The sequence below is a fragment of the Dasypus novemcinctus genome, chromosome 9 (assembly GCF_030445035.2).
Source record: "Dasypus novemcinctus isolate mDasNov1 chromosome 9, mDasNov1.1.hap2, whole genome shotgun sequence".
Taxonomy (NCBI): Eukaryota; Metazoa; Chordata; class Mammalia; order Cingulata; family Dasypodidae; genus Dasypus; species Dasypus novemcinctus.
In genome coordinates this window covers 3,372,605-3,387,577 of record NC_080681.1, presented here as the reverse complement: position 1 = coordinate 3,387,577, position 14,973 = coordinate 3,372,605, and positions in this window count along the sequence as shown.

Genomic DNA, 14,973 nt, shown 5'->3' with positions numbered 1-14,973 from the left:
GCCTCGATTTGTAGTTCCCGGGGACTTCCTGGGCCCCGCCGCGGGCGCCCCCAGGTAGCTCCCGCGAGCCTCCGGCCGGGACTCGGGGACCCCTGAGCACGGGGGGCGGGAGGACAGCGGCCCGGGGGTCCTGCCCGCCCGCGCCCGCGCGCGCTGCCCGAGGTCGCCGGGGCCCGGCCGCGGAGCTGTCGCCGCGCGCCCAGGGCTCTGCGCTGGAGCCGCCTTTTCTTTCGAAAAGAGGAAGGCTGGGGTGGATTCGATTTTGGATGACTTTCATGAGATCCGCGCCCCCCCCCCCCCTTTTTTTTTTAAGCCGCTGGAATCCTGCTCATTAAAGAACTTGACTGCTCGCAAGGAATTGGGGTTCCTGGAGATCCTGGCACTCCATCCCTGAAACCATACGGAGCTGATTGTTTCCTGACCCTGACTCGGCGACACTCTTCCCTCCGACGCTGGCCTCGTCCCAGGCATCTTTTCAAGAAAAGCAATTAAGTTAAAAGATGGAAAATAGATGACACGGTTTAATTAGGAGACACATAAACACCCTGTGCTGCTGAATTAGGAACGCGCAGGGCTTCCTGCTTCTTTTTCGCTCTTCCCTGCTCGTGTCCGGGGTTCTGTGAAAGGCAGCCACTGGGCAGCGAGGGAGCGCGGGCCGGGGAGGCGATGGGCGCAGGGGAGAACTAGACTGCCAGCTAAACCCACCCGCCCTGCCCCCGCAGGCGCCTGGCTAACCTGGGGCTGCCTACCCAGGACCCTCCCGGGAAATTCAAGGAAGGGCCACACGGAGACAAAACGAGTGCTAGCTGTGTTCTCTCAGGCAGGGTGAGAAGGATGAATGAACCCCCCTAGCAGGCAGGCCTCCCTAAGGCGCCCTGACTCGTTTGAAAGCAGCCGGGGAAGGTCCCAACACCTGCCATCTCCACCTGGCCTCTCACCTTTCAAATCCACATGAACCAGCACACTCGGGTGAGGGGTCAGCTTACATTTAAGAAGTCTCTCCATTTCCAGAATGTTCTTTCTCTGGAGAGCCTTGGCCGCAAGGATGAAATGGGCTGGACTAACTGAAGGGGCAGAATGGATAAGAAGCCTCCAGATGGGATTGTCCACCGCCCAAAGTTCCTGCTGAGCCTCGCCCTACTGAGCGCTTAAATCAATGGAGCTGTGATCCTCGCCTTTTCTGAACCCTACAGATTCCTGCCTCTCTCGGGGGCTTGCAGTCTGGCAACATTCCACTGAAACCTCTCCCGCGAGGAGCACGGAGAGTGCTGGACAAACCCAGCAGCCTGTCCTCGGCGTCATTTAAAAGGCCAGGAGGCTTGACACAGCAATTGGCATCATCTCTGCCCTCTTGCTGGAGCTCTTCTCCCTTGCTTCTCCCGTACCACTCTTCTCCTTCCCCTACATTTCTTTTTTTTTTTTTATGGTTTATTTTTGTATTTTTTTTAATATTACATTAAAAAATATGAGGTCCCCTATTCCCCCCACCCCCCTCACCCCACTCCTCCCATAACAACCACCTCCTCCATCATCATGAGAATTCATTGCATTTGGTGAATACATCTCTGAGCACCGCTGCACCTCATGGTCAATGGTCCACATCATAGACAACACTCTCCCACAGTCCACCCAGTGGGCCATGGCAGGACACACAATGTCCAGTAACTGTCCCTGCAGCACCACCCAGGACAACTCCAAGTCCCGAAAACGCCCCCACATCTCATCTCTTCCTCCCATTCCCTACGCCCAGCAGCCACCATGGCCACTTTCTCCACACCAAGGCCACATTTTCTTCGATTACTAATCACAATAGTTCATGAATAGAATATCGGTAAATCCACTCTAATCCATACTCTATTCCTCCATCCTAACTCCCGCTGAAGGCTACGTTTCACGCATCATCGTCACCTCCTTACCAAACCCAGTCCTCCCGTTTTGTGGCCAGTCACGTTAACTAATTACTTCAACAAAGATTTATTGAACACTTACTAGCACTAGCTCCGTGCCTGGAGGGGACAGAAGGTACCATTCAGCAGTGGGATAGTTACTGAGCAGGTTACGAGTCAGCAGCCGGGAACGTGCGCTCCAGGGGAAAGGCCGAGGTTCCGCGGGCCATCTCCGCCTGTGTTCGCGGGCCGGGACAGCCGCAGGGGCTAGGGTTCTCGGAGCGCAGGCCCTGTAGTTCCAGGAGAGGCCGGGGGCCGGGGGCGCGGAGGGCTGCGGGCGGGAGGCCAGGGCGGGCAGGCGCCCAGTGCCGCTGGTGGCCAAGGCTTGGTGGCCGGGAGAGGAGTGGGACCCTGGTTTTGTGTGGGTGGCGCTTGGCTTTAAAGACTGGGGATCCTTGGAGAGGTCGAGGCGCTGGTGGAAGGGCCTGGGAGGGAGGCGCAGGGGAAGCCAGCGCAGAAAGGGGCGGGTGCGCCCTCAGCACGCGCGGAGGGCTAACCGGGCTCCACGGCACCTGGGTGAGAGGGAGAAGCTGGACCTCGAGGGGAGAGGCGGGTCGGGGGCCCTGGGGAAACGACATTCCTCTCGCGGCCCTCGCCAGCCCTCTGTACCCTCAGGGGACCGTAATGACAAACGGTGAGAGGAGGGAAACAAGGCCTTTCCCACTGGTGAATGCGTGAAGCTCTTCCCGTCGTGACAGTAGGTTTGAAAGGCGCTCAGCAGCTTCCGAAAGTCTAAGCTTTTTAAGCCTGCGACTTTGGGTGGTTGGTTTTTTTTTTAAGATTTATTTGTTCCCTCCCGCCCCATTGTTTTTTGTTTCATTTTGTTTTGTTTGCACTCACTGTCTGCTCTCCGTGTCCATTTGCCCTGTGTTCTTCTGTGTCTAACTGTCTTCTCTTTAGGCGGCTCCGGGGAACCCGTCCTGGGACCTTCCTGGGTGGGAGAGAGGTGCTCAATCTCTTGCGGCACCTCAGCTCCCTGGTCTGCTGCGCCTCTTATCGTCTCTCCTCTGTGTCTCTTCTCGTTGTGTCATCTTGCCGTGCCAGCTCTCAGCGCCTGCCTGCTCTCCACATGGGCCAGCTCCCTACACGGGCCAGCTGGCCTTCACCAGGAGGCCCCAGGAATCAAACCCTGGACCTTCTATGTGGTAGATGGGAGCCCAATTGCTTAAGCCACATCTGTTCCCTGGGATCTCTTTTTAAATTAAACAAATCTTTTCCCCTTACCTCTTTTTCCTTCACCACCAGCACCTTCGGGGAAATAACCTTCTTTTCACCTTTAGTCCTATGGATTACAGAGTTGCAGAGACCATCTGTAGCTCCACTTCAGTGGTGGGTATGTGAGCAAGACCTGCTGATGAGTGAATTCCATTGCTGTATGAGGGATAAGCTACCAAAGGGAGCAGGTGTGTGTGTGTAAGAGAGAGAGACAGAGACAGAGAGAGAAAGCATAAGCAAATCCTTATGAAATGAAATTCTTTTATCATACCCGAAGCCAAGATACTCCTAGACTTTTTAAAATATTCCCTTTAGGGCTTAAGCTATTTTGCATTGAGTTCTATCTAATTCTTGCAGCCAAAAGCATTCTGCTGCTGGGCGGGGATGTTGCAGTGCAGCTACTTAAATGCACAGTTGACTGTGTTGAGAAAGTGTGACTAGGAAAGATGCCTCTGTGCCAGGCTAAGGGATTGGAAGTCCTGGTGGTGTGGTAGCCAAACAACTGGATGAACGGTCACCTGCTCTACTTGGCTCCCAGACCCACAGCATTCCACGGGTGGAGTTTTAAAGGACTTGATTGAAATGTCAGGATTTTAGAAGGTTTGGGCCACCTGTAGGTTTTATAAATATTCGAAAGGAAGAGACAGGCTCGGTCCTAAATAGAAGCAAAGAAGAAGAAATTACAGCCTGGCTAAAAGATATCCTTTCTTCCTGTAGCCAGCAATCCCAAATGGTCAGGAATCAGATCTGTTGAACTGTGCCAGGTTGGAAAAATGAAATTCTCTGCCCCTTGCTATGTAGGTAGTGATGGCACGACAACAGAAACACTGTCCCCGGGGTCCGCATCCAACTCCTCCTGATCTGAAAAAGGGAAGAATTAACCCCAATTTAAGTAGGGTAACCATATAATCTAAACTGGGGCAATTTTGATCGTGAGTCGGGGTGCTATTAATAATTCCACCCGCTATGAAGCAGGTCACCCTAATTACGAGCTATCCACCAGCATCTAGCCTGGTGTTCACGAGGCAGATTCGTCAGTGCTCCTCACCCCCAGATAATTATTTCAAATTGTTCCCAGACAGAGGCCAAGATCGAGGCCATTAACCCGAAGCCTGGAGAGTGAGTCAGCCCTAATGCCTTTTGGAGAAAGAAACTCCCAGGCCAGGGTCTCGAGTGAAGACAGCTCCGTAACTCGAATCCAGTCTCAAGTGGGCGGCCAGGGCAGCTCCATCCCAAGGAAGGCGGGTCCTTTCCAACTCCCCTCGCACTGGTGTCATGCAGGAAAAGTGTAAGAGTTTTTCCCACTTAGCGGTCAGCACAGGTCCCGAGGGGAGGGGGACGGAAGAATGGACTAGATGGAGCGCAGGGCGTTTTTAGGGTGTTAGAATGGTTCTGCACGAGCTTGCGATAATGGATACGGGCCATTTTAAATTTTGTCAAAATTTATAAAAGTGTACATTCCAAAATGCAAACCATAATGTACATTATTGACCATGGTCAGTGACAATGCTTTAATGCCTGTATATCGATTGTAACAAATGTACCATCTGCATGTAAAATGTTAATAATAGGGGAGGGGGGGAAAGGGGGAGGTTGTTGGGTGTATGGGAATCCCCCCTATTCTGTGCATGACTTTTCTGTAACCTAAAGCTTAAAAAAAAAAAAGAAAGAAAAAGACACTGGGGGAATATATGTAAGAAAATATCATTGTATGTACAACAGATCTCACAGTGATGAAAAACATAATGTCAAAAAATATTTTTTATTTCAAATTTTTTCAATTTTTTTGCACTTTATTTGTAATTTTTAAAACTACCATTATTATTTCATTTTCTGATTAATTGTTGGCTTCACTTTTGAAGAAGTTTTGGATCACAGAAGGCTTACAACTGTGACAGGGAAGGACCATGGGTACAAAGTGTCAGTTCTGGGCATGCAGGGGGGAAGCTCACCTGGGGATACATATAAGGCACATAAATGTGTTCAAGTGTTCATGGGGCATTGTCACGGTGGGTGGAGAGTCACACAATCACCAACAGAATATCCAGTCCCCGTGCTGGGGAACCCTGCCACATTCTCTAATGGAACACAAGAACCCCCCAAGTACAGGGACAGTGGCTAGTGAAGGAGGACGGACCACTGACAGGCTCTTGATATTGATGACTGTGCTTATGAACCTTTAATTTTGAACTTGAAACTTAGCCTAGTATTATAAGGTGCCTAAGAGTTACCTCCTGAGAACCTCCTTGTTACTCAAATGTGACCTCTCAAGCCAAACTCAGCATATAAATGCATTACTTTCCTCCCAGCATGGGACATGACTCCCCGGGATGAGACTCCCTGGCACTGAGGGATTATTACCAAACGCCAACAAACAATGCACCTGAAAAAAGACCGTGGCCAAAAGGGAAAAAGGGTAAATACAAATGGGTTTTTATGGCTAAGAGATTTCAAAGTGAGTTGGGAGGTCGTTCAGAGGTTATGCTTATACACATCTCAGCAGGAGCTCTTTGACTGCCACAGGAAATAGTACCTCAAATAGCAGGGTTCCTGAGGGCTTTAGAGATGTCCAAACACTACAGTCAGGGCAGACTGCTCAGCAGTTTGACACCCTGCCAGTGGGTCCTGCTTTGGAATTTACACTCCCAAGTGTGACAGAGTTGGATTCAGTTGTGGCTTGTGGCTCTCTGCTCCTTCTATTTGAACCTATAGTTAGTACTAGACTTGATAGGTGTATGTCCAAGAGGTTTAAAAATTTGGGCTGTCCATGTGCAAGTTGGGCCCAACTCTCCAGATCATCGGACTCATCCAGGACAACTAACAAGGAGATGATGATGGACAATGCCCATCCCAAGGAACAGAGAGTCTGCAACTGCAAGCAAGATAGTCCCATCCATCTGCCCCATGGAATCTAAGCCCCCTCTCACTTAGAGGTGGGGTGGGCATCACCATCCCAGAACCCTCAGGATTGGGGAATGAGTGATGGACTAGAATAGACTTACTGTTATTCTACACAGGCTTATTGTTATTCTAGCAGTGAAAGAACTTTTATCATGATTTGAGGCAGTGACCACTGGAGGTTCTGAGGGGAGGGAGAGGGAAAAACAGGTGTAATATGGGGGCATTTTGGGACATTGGAATTGCCCTGAATAACATTGCAATGATAGATGCAGGCCATTATGTATTTTTTCATAACTTATATAACTTACCATACAGTACAGAGTGTAAATTATAATGTAAACTATAATCCATGCTTAGTGGCAGTGCGCCAATATGTGTTCATCAATTGTAACAAATGCACCACACTAATGAAGGATGTTGTTAATGTGGGAAAGTGCAGAAGGGAAGGGAGTGGGGCATATGGGAATCCCCTGTATTTTTTATGTAACATTTATGTAAGCTAAAGCATTAAAAAAAAAAAAAAGGCCTCTTTCCCCTGGATAACCCTTGCTATTTCCTGTTAAAAGAATTTGATACATGCTGTGGGACAGCCTCACTGCTTACTATTTACCCGTTCCCTTTGCTTTCACGGAGGAGCTACCCTATTTTCTCCTCCATTATTTTACATTTACTATGTGGGGAGTAGTCAAATTTGTCGTTTAGTTACAGGCTGTCAGAAAGAGAGAGCATCACTTAGAGGTCATGGGCCAGGGGCTCGTCACAAAGGAAGCTTGTCTCCCTATGGCATGAGGAAGAGTGCGTTTCCAGTCGTGGGCAGAAACACCAAAAGCCATTAAGTGGGGGCATTTTAAAAACCATATGTGTGGAAGAAGGGAAGCCAAGAAATGGGCTGCAGTGCAGGTTATTGTTTTTATTAATATATATGTATTTTTTTACACTTTTTAAATTAAAATTAATAGATCACAAAGAATGTTACATTAAAAAACATAAGAGGTTCCCATATAACCCACTTCCAACTCCCATCACTTTTGTAAATTGTATTTTTAGAAGATATATACATCGCAAAAAATGTTACATCAAAAAAACATAAGAGGTTCTTGTATACCCCCCCACCCCCCCACCCCACTCCTCCCACACCAACAACCTCCCCCATCATTGTGACACACTCATCGTACTCAGTGAACACATTTTGGAGCACTGCTGCACCACATGGGTAATAGTTTATGTTGTAGTTCACACTCTCCCCCAGTACATTCAGTAGGTTATGGCAGGAAATATAAAATCCAGCATCTGACCCTGCAATATTATTTAGGATAACTCCAAGTCCCAAAAATGCTCCACATCACATCTCTTCTTCCCTCTCCCTGCCCTCAGCAGCTACTGTGACCACTTTCTCCACCTCAATGCGACAATTTCTTCTATTACTTATCACAATCATTTTATAGTAGAATATCAGTAAGTGCACTGTAGTCCATATTTTATCCTCCATCCTGTGGACCCTGGGATGGTGATGTCCCCTCCACCTCTAGATCAAGAGGGGGCTTAGATCCCACATGGATGATGGATGCAATTCTCCTGCTTGCAGTTGTAGGCGCTCTTGGCTCCCTGGTGTGGTGGTTGACCATCTTCACCTCCCTCTTAGCTGACCTGGGTAAGTCCAACGAACCAGATGGAAGCAGGGCAACTGGGGGGCAGTGGACGTGCTCCACAAGATCATGTAATGATGGATATGGGATATGTTAACATACACCAAATGTGTATAAAAGTCTATAAGCTAAAATGTAAACCATAATGTAAACCATAAGGAAACTATTAATGTATATTTTTATTAGAGCAGTTGTGAGCTTACAAAACCATCAGGCGTAATGTGCAGACTTCCCATACCTCACCCCTCCACAGCACCTTACATTGTTGTGGAACATTTGTTAGATTATGAAAGAACATCATCAGACTATTACCACTAACTATGGTCCATAGCACACATTCGATATATTTCCCCACACACCGCCTATTATTAACATGCATTAGTATTGTACATTTGTTGCAGTTCAGGAGAGAGCATTCTATTTATACCATTAACTGCAGTCCATTTCCCACCACATGCTGCACTGTTACACCGTCCCATGAGTCGTTGTACAGTCTACCCAAAGTGCACACTCAGTTAGCTCTCACTTTCATCTCAGAGCTGTGCAGTCATCACCTCAGTAAATTTTTTAATGTCTTCCTTAGTCCAAAAGAAAAAGTCCCATTGATCCTTAGGGCTGACTCTGATGCAAGACTATTAGAATATTTCTGTTAACTATTGCCCGTAAGTTACATTAATTCTATTAATGCATCACCATATTCTTATGAACTAGATGAGGATTGTGGTTAATAGTGCAAAAAGAGGCTATTATTTTTTGTCTTGTCATTTTTTTACTTTTTAAAAAAGTACTTAGATTACGTAAATGTCACGGAGAATATACAGGGGAGCCCCACAGGCCGCGCCCCGCACCCCCACTTCCCCACGGGAGCTGCGTCCTCATCAGCGTGGCCTCGCGGCTGCTGATGGACACACGCTGGGCACTGCGCGGCGCGGGTGACGTTTTTCCTGCAGCTCCCACTGCCGCCCGCTCCCCTCAGGTGACATGGGAGAGAGCAGGGCCCGCCTGTCCCCGCAACACGCCCCTCCTCCCCCAGCTCCAGGCCTGCCTGTGACCCAGGCCGTGCCAGCCGGGAGGGCGGGGGCTCAGGCCGGGGGCTCAGGCCGGGCTGGGACCCGAGGCCGCAAGGCTCGCTCTTCCTGCTGGAACTGCTGCTTGAAAAAGAGAGCAGAACGGGACGAGGCTGCACGTGGAGGCAGCCCAGAGGAAGAAGAGCAGAGCAGGGACGGGCAAGGGCGCTGCGCCCAGCTCCCGGCAGCCAGGCCCCCTGGACCCCCGACTGCCCTGCCGAGTCCATTCAGGCCCCCCGCCGTTCGGTGCACTTATCTAGTGTGAACTGCATTTCTGCCTCTTGCAACGCAAGCAGGGCTGTCTAAACCCAGAGACTTCAGTGTTTTCCATGGTGGAAACCCTCAGGGAGGGGAGGGCATGGACGAGCTGGGCAGCGTCGGTCGGCGAGGGGTCCTCTTCCCAGGAGATGTCCTCGTGTGCCGCCGCCAGCTCGGAGCCCGCGGTCCACATGGGAGCTCGCAGCTGTGCGTGGTGAACCGCCCACTCCAAGGTTCAAATGACGGGACACTGGCCAGTCACTTCCTAAATGGAAAACAAAAACCTTTTTTAGTTCTTTTACTTGAAAGGAAGGGAGGGAGGAAAGAGAGAGAGAGAAGCAAGGAAGGAGGGAGAGAGGGAGGAAGGAAGAAAAGGAGAGTTCAGCCTTTAATGTTATGGTTTAGCTTGACTGGCTTACTACTTGGGAATGGACAACATTGTTTTCTGTTTCTGTGTTCTGTTTTGCTTTGTTTGTGGTGGAGTTAGCTCCTGCTGCATAAGTCTTAAGAGGTGTACTCCACACGAGGGCCTTTTCCCTGCTCTGCCTAGAGTCAGCACTCCATTGCCAGTCCAGCCTTCTGTGAACAGACCTTCTCATCCTAAATGTGAACGTCACCTCTTTACACAGACCTTCTGGATTAGCCAGCCGGACGGGTGCTGATGCAAAACACCAGAAATTGGTTGGGGTTTTTTTTCTCTCCCCTCCCCCCCCAGTTGTCTGTACTCTGTGTCTATTTGCTGCGTGTTCTTGTTTTTTGTCCACTTCTGTTGTTGTCAGCGGCACAGGAATCTGTGTTTCTTTTTGTTGCGTCATCTTGTGTCAGCTCTCCATGTGTGCGGCACCATTCCTGGGCAGGCTGCACTTTCTTTCGTGCTGGGCGGCTCTCCTTATGGGGCGCACTCCTTGCACGTGGGGCTCCCCTACGTGGAGGACACCCCTGCGTCACATGGCGCTCCTTGTGTGCATCAGCACTGAGCATGGGCCAGCTCCACACAGGTCAGGAGGCCCAGGGTTTGAACCGTGGACCTCCCATGTGGTAGACAGAAGCCCTATCCACTGGGCCAAGTCCGCTTCCCTTGGTTGGTTTTTATAAAGGGTGTTTATTTGGGGTAGAAGCTTCCAGATACCAGTCCATAAAGCATAAATTAACTTCCCTCACAGAGTCGATTTTCCCGTGTTGGAGCAAGATCACTGCTAGCGTCTGTGAGGGCTCAGGCTTCCTGGGTTCCTCTGGGCTCAGCTCCTCTGTTTCCTCCACAAGGTCAGCTGTGGACTATCAGGTGAACGGCTCTGTCTCTCCCCCCAAGGCTCCAGCTTAAGACTTTAGCATCAAACTCCAACATCAGAAACCCTCAATTCTGTGCTTTGCCTTTTATCTGTGAGTTTCCACCCACCAAGGGGCAGGGACTCAACGCCCTAATGACATGGCCCAATCAAAGCCCTAATCATAACCCAATCACACCCAGGTACAGACCAGATTACACACATTATCCAATATCTATTTTTGGAATTCATAACCATATCAAACTGCTACACATCTCTGACTATTCTCTTTAAAGTAGCCTCCCCTTATTCTCTGTCAGTGCCTTGCTTGTTGTCTTTATATTTGAAACACTTTAAACTTCCTTTAACTGTTTTGGTCTCTTTTCTGCAACTAGCAGGAAAACAATAGGGATCGTCTGTCTGATTCATAACTGTGCCCCTGAGTCTAGCCTAGTGCTTAGCTTTTAGAGGAGAATTTAAAAGATACTTGCTTAATATGTTTAATGAAGAAATTTTTTTGAAGCAGCTGGAAGGAGCATCAATGTTCGTTTGTGAGCAGCTTTGCTAGGATATGTGCTTTAAAAGTAAACTATTAAAGTATAGCCTATAAAGTGAATATTTTATTAAAGAATAATGTATCCAAATATTAAAGTTATTTTATTCCTCAGAAGAGAATTTGGGGGAGGGGAAATGATAGTGTTTTCTATCTGATCAAAGGAAGAGGTGGGAGGATCCGGGGATATTATCACCAGTACTAGCTGTACTGAGAGCTGGCTCTAAATCAACCCACCTCCTGCAAATGCCTCCACTACCAAAAGCCTCTTTTGGGTTCCGTGTAGGCTGGAGTCTCTTATCCCTCAAGGATGTGGAGAGGGGGAAAATCAGTTGCAAGTCACAGGATTAAACAGGTAATATGGGTCAAGTTACAGATTTCACTCTCCTCCCTACTCCAGAGGCTAGAAAAATATTTAGTCCAGTCAGCTTTTAAAATCCATGTGCATCACGTTCCATGGAGAACCTTTAGATGCCCTCTCTCGAAGATGAGCAGCAAGATTAGGATGCTGTCCTCAAACTGGTCCTGGAAATCCACGCCACCCCACTGGGGTGAAGAAGAAAATCAAAGGTGTGAGGCTGGAAATGAAGAAGCACAACTGTCATTTGCAGGCAATGTGATTGTCTCCGTGGGACTTATTGTACACCAGGTGCCATCCCATTTATTTCATGTTCATAAATATTTCCATTTCACGAATCAGGAAAAACGAGACTCAGGGAGGCTACATTTATTTGAGAGTGCTGAACAGGAGACCACAGAGGCTGAATTTAAACCCTTCAGGCAAGAAGAGAGAAAAGCAACATCCAGAACAGGAGCATGGAGGGCCGAGCCGGAAGTGCCCTCGCTCCGTCCCTCTGTCCAGCTGGTCGTTCCTTCTCCAGTTGAACACTTACCATGTTAGTGCCTGCCTGCCCGCTTCCAGGCACAGTCCTCAGCACTGGGACAGCCAGATGAAAGGCACAGCCCGGCAGGATCTGGTGGAAGAACCCCAACCACGTGAGGAGACAATGTGTAATCTGTAGAAGAAGCTGGGAGGGCCAGAGATGGCTTCCCTGGGGGCAACAGCTGAGCTGAGCCGTGGATGGTGGAGGCAGGTTTTCTGGATCATGAACTGTGCAATTCAGGCAAGGACAAAGATAAGAGACTCTTTTTTTTTTCCTCATTGAGGTTTATTTATCTGTGGGAGGGGAGATAAAGATAAGATAGGAGATTCTTAAGGGGAAGGCGGGTACTCACAGAAAAGGTGGATGCATGGAACGGCAGTGCCTGAGGCTGAGGAAGAGGGTATGGCCCAATCCTAAATGACAGGGCAAACCCTGCTAAGGCGTTTGGACAGTGGCGGCCACCCTGAGGTAAAGAGGCAGAGAGAAGGAGAGAAAGTGTCTGTGTGGTAGACAGACTGGGGAGAAAACGGCGGATCGCCCCACGTTGAGCCAGGGAGGAGAGCTGAACTGCTTTGTTCTCTTCCACTCTGTGCATGCTCGTCTTGGATGCCAGGCTGCTGTGACGAGTACCACACCATGGGTGTGAGGCAGGCTGGTTTAGGGAATGCAAAGACGAGTCTGGGACCTGGCAGAGAAACACAGCCAGGAAACACGTGGGCACGGAATTCCCCCTGAAGCTCCTCTGAGTGAAAGACCCCTCCCCACCAGAAGCTGCGGGAAGAGCCCTCCAGCCTTCGCCGTGAGGAACGGGACTTCACCCTGGATCAAGGTAAAGCCCACGTATTCTCAGAAGGCTTTGTCTTTGGACCCCCACCAGAGGTAATTGACGGGTGGGTAATCGATCAAAACAGCGAACAACTGGGACCACTCTCCAGTCGCAAGTGGGGGGAATAATAAATGGCTTAAAGAGCAAGCGCAGAGAAGTGGATGTGGCTCAAGCCACTGGGCTCCTGCCCACCATACAGGGGGTCCAGGGTTCAGTTCCTGGGGCCTCCTGCTGAGGGCGAGCTGGCCCGGGTGGAGAGCTGGCCCATGCGGAGTGCCGATCCGCACAGAGTGCTGGCCCACATGGAGAGCTGGCCCACATGGAGAGCTGGCACAGGAAGATGACGCAACAAGAAGAGACACAGAGGAGAGGCCATAAGAGACTCAACAGACCAGAGAGCTGAGGTGGTGCAAGAGATTGAGCATCTCTCTCCCACTCCAGAAGGTCCCAGGGTTGGTTCCTGGTGCCGCCTAAAGAGAATACAGACAGACACAGATGGACACACAGGGAATGGACACAGAGAGCAGACAGTGAGTGCAAAACAAGGAGGCTGGGTGGGAATAAAAAAATGTATACTTTTTTTTTTTAAAGCAAATGCAGGAAAGCAGATGTGGCTCAAGTGATTGGGTTCCCACCTACCATATGGTTGGTCTGTGGTCTGATTCCTGGTGCCTCCTAAAGAAGACAGCAAGCTGGTGCAACTGGCAGATGTGGTGAGCTGACACAAGTGACACAACAAGAGACACAAGAGGAAAAACATGAGAGACACAACAAAGCAAGGAGCAAAGTTTCCCAGTGCCTCCTAAAGAGGACAAGCAGGACGGCAAGCTGGAGTGATGGCAGGCATGGCAAGGTAACGTGACAAGACGATGCAACAAAAGACAGAAGAGGAAAAACATAACAAGAGACACAATAAAGCGGGGAACAGAGGTGGCTTAAGTGATTAGGCACCTCCCTCTCACATCGGCGGCCCCAGGTTCAGTTCCTGGTGCCTCCAAAAGAAACCAAAAAGATGAACAGACACAGCAAGTGCAAAACAACAGAGGGGTGGGGAGAAATAAATAAATAAAATAAATCTTAAAAAAAAAAAAGAAAGTGCAAAAGTTAAATTGCTCCTTTTCCCGTCTCTGCCTGGACCAGCCTGCAAGTACACCTAGAAAACCATAATCTGTTATTTTCTCCCATTTCTATTCTCTTCCCTCAGTTTCCTTAATAAACTACCGGCCTTACTAAATCGGCATGTTTTTAAATCCTTTTATGTAACATAGCCAAGAACCTGGAGGAAATCCAGCACCAGGGTGGCTTGAAAAACGGGAATTTATTGGTTCACAGTGTTGAGGCTCCAGCAAGTCCAAAGTCAAGCGCCTGCTGGGTTTGTTTTCTCCTGGAGCCTGGCATCTGGCTGCCAGCATCCCTGGGTTCCCTGGCGTGACTCTCCACCTTCCAAGGAACGGCCTCTGCATTCTGACTGCTGTGGCTTCCGGGTTCTCTGCGTTTGGCCTCCAGTAAGACGGATTAAGATCCACCCTGGGGAGCGGAGGTGGCTCAAGGGCTTGGGCTTCCATCTCCCACACGGGAGGACCCAGGTTCAGTCCCCGGGGCCTCCTCACAAAGGCGAGCCACGCCCGCACGGCGAGTGACACAGCAAGATGATGACGCACAGGAGGGAGGCGCAGAGGAGGGTCAAGGCAAGGCGCGCCAGAAAACAGGAAACGAGGCGGCGCAGGCGACAGGGAGCCTCTCTCCCCATCAGAGGTCCCCAGGATCGAATCCCAGTGAAGCCCAGAGGAGAGAAGAAAAAAAAAAAAGAGAGAGAAACAGACACAGAAGATCACACAGGGAATGGTCATGGACAGCAAAAACAGCAGGGCGGGGTGGGGGAAAATAATTAAATTAATTTTAAAAAGGGATCCGCCCAATTCAGCGGACCACACCTTAACTAAGAACGACATCTTCAAAAGACCGTGTTTACACTCACGGGGGCCTGGCTTGAGAGCAGGAACTGTTTGTTGGGGTACAAGGGAAGTACTCGACAGAGTCAGGTACCACTTCCCCTGGTGTGCTAACTTCCCTGTGATTTACCACTATGCACGGCATTTTAAATGGTTTTAACAAAACTTTATCCTCTGTTGAAATAGGTTGCTTTAGCATCTAGCAAACTTGGCCAGTCCCTCCCTCTCCCCCCCAAGACCCACCGTCTCATCTCTGAGCTTTCCAGGGCTTCGTTGTCATGTCAGAGGGCTGCCCTGTGTGGCTTCAGTGAAGGAGAAACGATACATCCACGGATGCAACCAGTGTTTATGGGACAGTTACAGTGCTGGGAACACAACGAGGAGACTATGAGCTTTTCAAGTCAACCAGGCAGGTAAGAATAATAATATTTAACATCAATATTAGCAAAAACATATGATA